The sequence below is a fragment of the Prionailurus bengalensis genome, chromosome E3, assembly GCF_016509475.1.
Source record: "Prionailurus bengalensis isolate Pbe53 chromosome E3, Fcat_Pben_1.1_paternal_pri, whole genome shotgun sequence".
Classification (NCBI taxonomy): Eukaryota; Metazoa; Chordata; class Mammalia; order Carnivora; family Felidae; genus Prionailurus; species Prionailurus bengalensis.
Window position 1 is genome coordinate 21,764,541 of NC_057357.1, and position 6,021 is coordinate 21,770,561.

General features: G+C 44.9%; 1 long non-coding RNA gene across 1 annotated transcript; it reads right to left on the reverse strand.

The window, feature by feature from the left end:
• Positions 1-662: 662 nt before the first annotated feature.
• On the reverse strand, positions 663-5,437 carry LOC122471532. The gene is made up of 3 exons (XR_006294202.1): positions 5,195-5,437; positions 3,553-3,644; positions 663-972 (listed from the first exon to the last, which is right to left on the reverse strand). It is a non-coding gene; the product is annotated as an uncharacterized LOC122471532 (long non-coding RNA).
• Positions 5,438-6,021: the final 584 nt, after the last annotated feature.

A 6,021-nucleotide genomic window follows, 5' to 3' on the forward strand; every position in this document is an offset into this window, starting at 1 on the left:
CTCCGGCTCACCTCTAACTAACTGCCTACTCTATCACTTCCTGGGGTCACCTCCTGTGTTAGTTTGGTGCCCCCGAGAAGCAGGTGCCCAGATGAGATTAGACATGCAAGGAGTTTATTGGGAGAAGTATTTGTAAAGGCAAACAGGGGAGGAGCTGGCGAAGGCGGGTCTCGTTCTGCAAAGGGGAGAGAAGGGGAGAAGGATGGAGGGGGTAATCAGGCAGGCAGCCATGGGCAGCGGTGCAGTTCAAGACAAGTTTGGCCAGGCCAGGGAGGGGCTCTCCAGCCAAAGCCATCTGTCAGGGGAGTCCCGCATCTACCACACTCGTGGGCCGGTTTCAGTGCCCTGACTGTGCTCAGGCATTCCTGGGAGCAGCCCATGGGAAGCGTGGCTTTCACGTGCACGTGATGTGGATCAGGAAGTGTATCCTGATGCAACTGTACTTCCTGCAGCATCGGATCTGAGTGGTGCATTTGCATGGTCACTACATCTCCCAAATAGACTACCTGCACCAGAGTCTGATTTTTTTTTTTTAATTTATTTTTGAGAGAGAGAGAAACAGAGCACGAGTGGGGGAGGGGCAGAGAGAGAAGGAGACACAGAATCCGAAGCAGGCTCCAGGCTCCAAGCTGTCAGCACGGAGCCCGATGACAGGCTTGAAACCACCAACTATGAGATCATGACCTAAGCAGAAGTTGGAGGCTTAACCGACTGAGCCACCCAGGCACCCCCAGATTCTGCTTTTAGTGATGGGAGTGGTGGTAGGTTAACTCAAACTATGATGCTAAGAAGGCCTGAGAAGGAACCATATATAGAAGAAAACAAAGCACCTGGATCATTTGGACACCTGGATCCAGCCATTCCTGATGTGAGATAATCCATCGAATGTTGCCGTTACAGAAGTCATTACGTGTCCTTTGTTTGTTGTTTTGATCTTTGTACTTGATGTTTCAGCTGGTTGGTGTTGGGTTTCTGTCAATTGCAATCAAAAGGATATTGTCTATATGGAAAAGACTCTTAAATTCTGAGAACAAACTGAGGGTTGATGGGGGGTGGGGGAGAGGAGAAAGTGGATGATGGGCATTGAGGAGGGCACCTGTCGGGATGAGCACTGGGTATTGTATGAAAGCCAATTTGACAATAACTTCTATCTAATATAAAACAATAATAAAAAAAGGATACTGCCTAATACAGATAGCTAGATATCAGTTTTGACTAGTATTGCTCTGAAATTCATTTTGTTTCCCTTGGATTTAGTAAGCCAGCCATGTGAAGATTTTCTTCCCTAAGCCTTCTCTATGGCAATCCTTGGCCCTCTCCCTTCTCTCCGCTCAGAACGTTATGGCACAGGGGACCCTAGAACCCGCCATCTGATGCTTAGTTTAGTTCCTTTGCTTGTACTGGGCCTGTCCGGGGCTCTGTGCTGTGTGGGGACAGGAAATGCTGGTTGAATTGAACGAAAGTATTTAAATGTGACTCCCCATAAATTGTTACTGACCCTGGACAAATGGACCTACTGGCAAAGCTGCTAATTAATCCAACAATAATTCCGAGGCAATCAGGCTTCATTAACGTGGGTTCTGGCCTCATTTTCAGAAGTGCTTTGGATTGACAACTGTGGCCTGGCAGCTAGAGCAGGTATGTCTAGCCAATGAATCGTGATGCCTTCTGTCACCTCCACTCCCTGGGAATTTAGACAGATCAATCGATCCCTCTTTCGAACCAGCCATCTCTGCTGGCAAAGGAAAAAGTCTGCGCCAGGGTTTCTGACTCCTTCAGCAGCTTCCTCACCCAGCTGGCTTCTTCTGTGATTTCATGGATAAAGGGAGGCCCTAAGGCCTGAGCGTTTCAGTTCCTTACCACCAACTGCGAAATCCGACGGCAAAGAGTTCTGTGCAAAAGACAACCAGATGCCTTTGGACACAGAAATTAATCACTTACAGTTCAAAATAAGTGATCTTTATTTTTCAAAGATAGAGATGAATTTGAATAAAGAGCATACAGGCATTTTTTTTTTGGTACTGTTCTTGTAATTTTTGATAAGATTAAAATACATAAAATGTTTTGAATACTGGAGAAAGTAAGGTGCTTTAAATTTGTCATTTGGATAAGGTACAAATTTGGGGAACCATTGCTCTGTCTCGTAGAAAGCCCTTATCTGAGCATATGAATAGCACGAATAGCATTTTTCCTTGATTCCTGTTACTGACAGAGATTTTCTCCCATTTTTTAAAACACTTATTAGATGGGGTGCCTGGGTGGCTCGGTTCAGTTGAGCGTCAGACTTCAGCTCAGGTCATAATCTTGTGGTTCGTGGATTCGAGCTCTGTGTCGGGCTCCGTGCTGACAGCTCGGAGCCTGCTTTGGGTTCTGTGACGCACTCCCTCTCTTTCTGCCCCTCCCCTACTTGTACTCTCTCTCTCTCTCTCTCAAAATAAATAAGCATTAAAAAAATTTTTTTTAACATCTGTTTGGCCATTTCAATTACTTGAGCTATCTTGAACTGCGATCTCCCAATGAACAGTTTAGAAATGGAGTCTACCGATTAGTAAGATTTAGTTTCTTATCTAGACTAGAATCTGGGATCCATTCTTACCTCTAGGCGTATGGTTCCCGTGAAGATTTTCACTCCAAGAACTTCTTGACCTACTTGTGGCTTCTTGCCACAGCTGAACAGAATGGCTTCCCTCTCTCCATTTTGAAGGATGCACCACCAAATGGGCCACTTGTTAAAAAATAAACATTTCCGCCCAGTGGGACTGATTCAGAGCCTGTGAATGACCACGCATTTCCCGGCGGTCCGAGCAAAAACACTCTGCCGACCTCCAACCTCCCCAAGTACTCAGGAACAATGTGTCTTCCAAAATGCCCTTCTTGTCCCTTCTCCCAAAGTAATTTTGCAGAAGTGACAGTAATTTTAGAATGTCAAAATGCATGACCTGGGCAGAAAATAACAAAGACAGATATAGCTAGTGAACACGGTCTTCCCACGAGAAGAGCTCGTCACCTTAGGTGGCAAAGAGAGGAAGGGTCGCCTTGCCTTCCCTTCATAATTTGTTGAAATATGTATTAAGAACCTGCACTCTGACAAAAATTGTGCTAGGCGCATGGGATACAAAGGTAATAACATTCATCTCCATCTCCGTCTTTGATAAACACAGTCTGCCAGGTCAGAATCTCCCACAAATCGGTGACAGGTGTGCAGAAAGTTTAATCCCATCAGCCACTGGGGCAGCCAGGAGGGTCTCGGGGTGGGTAAGTCCCTCCATGTGGTCAAAGCACATGGCAGGCTCCTCCATTGCTCCCAGTGTGCCCTTGAAATCACACCATTGTTCATGTGTACCATCACATGGCAGAGATCAGGAAGCACTAGAAGAGTCTGACAACTCAAGAAATAATGACAACTTTTGCCAGTGCTTATCGTGTGTTTGTTGCTGTTCTAAGTGCTTCACACACGGGCCTCATCATCTCCTCACGACAAACTTCATACGTTAGGTAACAGCATTTTCATTGTTCAGATAAGGAAGCTATGGCAAAGGGTAAGGTACTTACTCAAGCTCACTCCAGACAGTAAAGGACAACCCAGGTTCAAAGCCAGGCTTTCCGGTTCTAGATGCATTCTTCATCACGACGCTGTGCTGCCTCTCGAAGACATAACCGTGAGTACATTATGGTAAATCCTGTAACTTTCATATGCAGAAAACACTGTGGGTATCCAGAGGAGGGGGTAACCCTGTCTTCCTGGGAGAACCGAAGCCCTCACCTAAATACCGGCTGATAGGAGATAGTCCTGAACAACATTTCCTGGACTTCAATAACAATATTTGGGGAAACAAAGAATTAAAAGTCTTGTCTTCAGTTAGAGATCACTGCGATGTGATGGTAACCAAGAATCAGAGTGAGTGAGGTGGAAATAACAGCAGGATCACAAGGCCAGAACGTCAACAGGATAAAGGCTCTCAGGTCCTGGGAGTCAACCTGTGCGCTTGGTTCAGTCCTGAGCTGGTGACGGTGGGCTGCTGGCTTTTCACGAGGAGTACAGTCTGCATTTGATCTGGGGGATTCTGGGACGTGGGCTGGTTGATTTTGTGCTGGCCTGTTCTCAAGAACTTGTTGGAAACTTTGGCCAGGATTTGGCAAATGGAAAGGATAAGGAATAACTTGCCCCAATTTCTTATTGAATTTATCCATTCTTCACTGTCACTTACAGTAATTTCCTAATTTGAACAGGTTACGCAACGGCAAAACCCCGCAACAGCCCCTCACAATCCACAGGGCGAGGCCCAAGCTCTATTCTTCAGTCTGATGTGAAGGACCCCGTGTGAGCCCTGGTTATCTGGCCAGCTCGATTTATCATCATCTCCTCCGGTCTTCAGCCACGCCACATTCCCATTCTTCTCCAACATCACAGGCTACATTCTTACAAGTTTCTATAACTATTTGTATGTTATTTCTTCTGCTTGGAATATCTTTCCTCTGCAAATACAGCTGAATAAAACCTATCAACTATTCATACATTCATACAGAGCTCTAAAGAAAAGGTTTTCATGATCCCCTTACTCAACGTCTTGAGCAAAGTTCTATTAGATTTTCTCTATGCTTCCTTGCACAGTATCTATCTATCTATCTATCTATCTATCTACCTACCTATCTATCTGTAAATCTGTATCAATGTCTTTATTTCTATCTATCTTTCTATCTAGGTAGATAGATCTAGACAGATACAGGGAGAGATCTACACAGATATCTATAGGATAGATGGATAGATAAATAGATAATCAATAGGTAGATAGATAATGATTGATAAATAATTGATACATAGATAGGTGATAGATGATAAATAGATAGATAGATAGATAGATAGATAATTTTTTGAACATCATATTTGCAGATTGTGAGTTCTTCCTGGAAAAAACTTCCCACATGTCACCATCTCTTAGCACAGAGGTTGATCTGGAGAGAGCATCGATCAATGTCGGTTGAATTAACATTCTATGAAAGCACAAACACAACAGGAAGAAAAAATATACATTACTCTCAGATAAAAAAAGGGGCTTAAGACCTGAGCATTGGGGGTGGGTGGCAGGTGGGCATAAAAACATAAACTAAAATGGAAGAATTCCCTCAAAGCGCAAACAGCTGCCCAGTGGAAAGAGGCTGCGAGGGCAGAGAGAGGAAGGCTGGTTTTACTTACCTGAATGCAAGCCTTGGGCAGGACGAAAACGGCTTGGGGTGCTGGGGAGAAGGCACAATTCTAGGAAGAAAGGAAAAGAAATCTGGCTTTGAAACACGGGATCCGGAGCGAAAGAAAGTTAAAATATTTATAAGAAGAAAAGCACATGGTACATTATACGTTAACCAACAGGCCTCGCAGCCTTTGAGCAAATCTCTGGAGAGCAATTTTTGAAGTTCTCTGTGCAAAGGCAGAGTGTACACATCTCCGGGTTGATGCGCAATCTCTCTCCCCAACAAAACTGAAAGCTCGCCTCGAACATGGTACATATTTGTCCTTGCCGTATCCAGCAAGGCCTTTTGCCGCGGAGCTAAAGAAAAAAAAAAAAAAAAAGAATGGAAAAGAAAGAGAAATCCTATTTAACCAACTCACAGAGGTTATCTCCTGATAATTGAGCTTGGGAAGAGGCAAGATGCCTCCTCTTTGCCAAGGTCACGGATGACTCTTGGCTAGATATCGGGCAAGGGGGCGGGGGGAGGTTAGGGGGGTTGTGCAATGCAGGGGAAGTGGCTTTCCTCAATCATGGCTGTTTCAGAACCATTTTAAAGAGAATGCCTTCCTTGTGGAATGCTTAATAATCTTCGGAGCCAAGGGGATGACAGCTAAGATTACAAACTCAAAAAAGAAGCCAAGAAAAACCAGCCTGCCCCGGCCCTCGTGTTTCTGTAGCCATTAATCGCAGAGACACCACCTGGGGAAGGCTGGTGCTTGACAGAACAAAAAGAGAAAACCAGGCCCTCGAGTCACTTATTGGAGGGAATGGATGCATGTAAATGAGGCAGATCTGG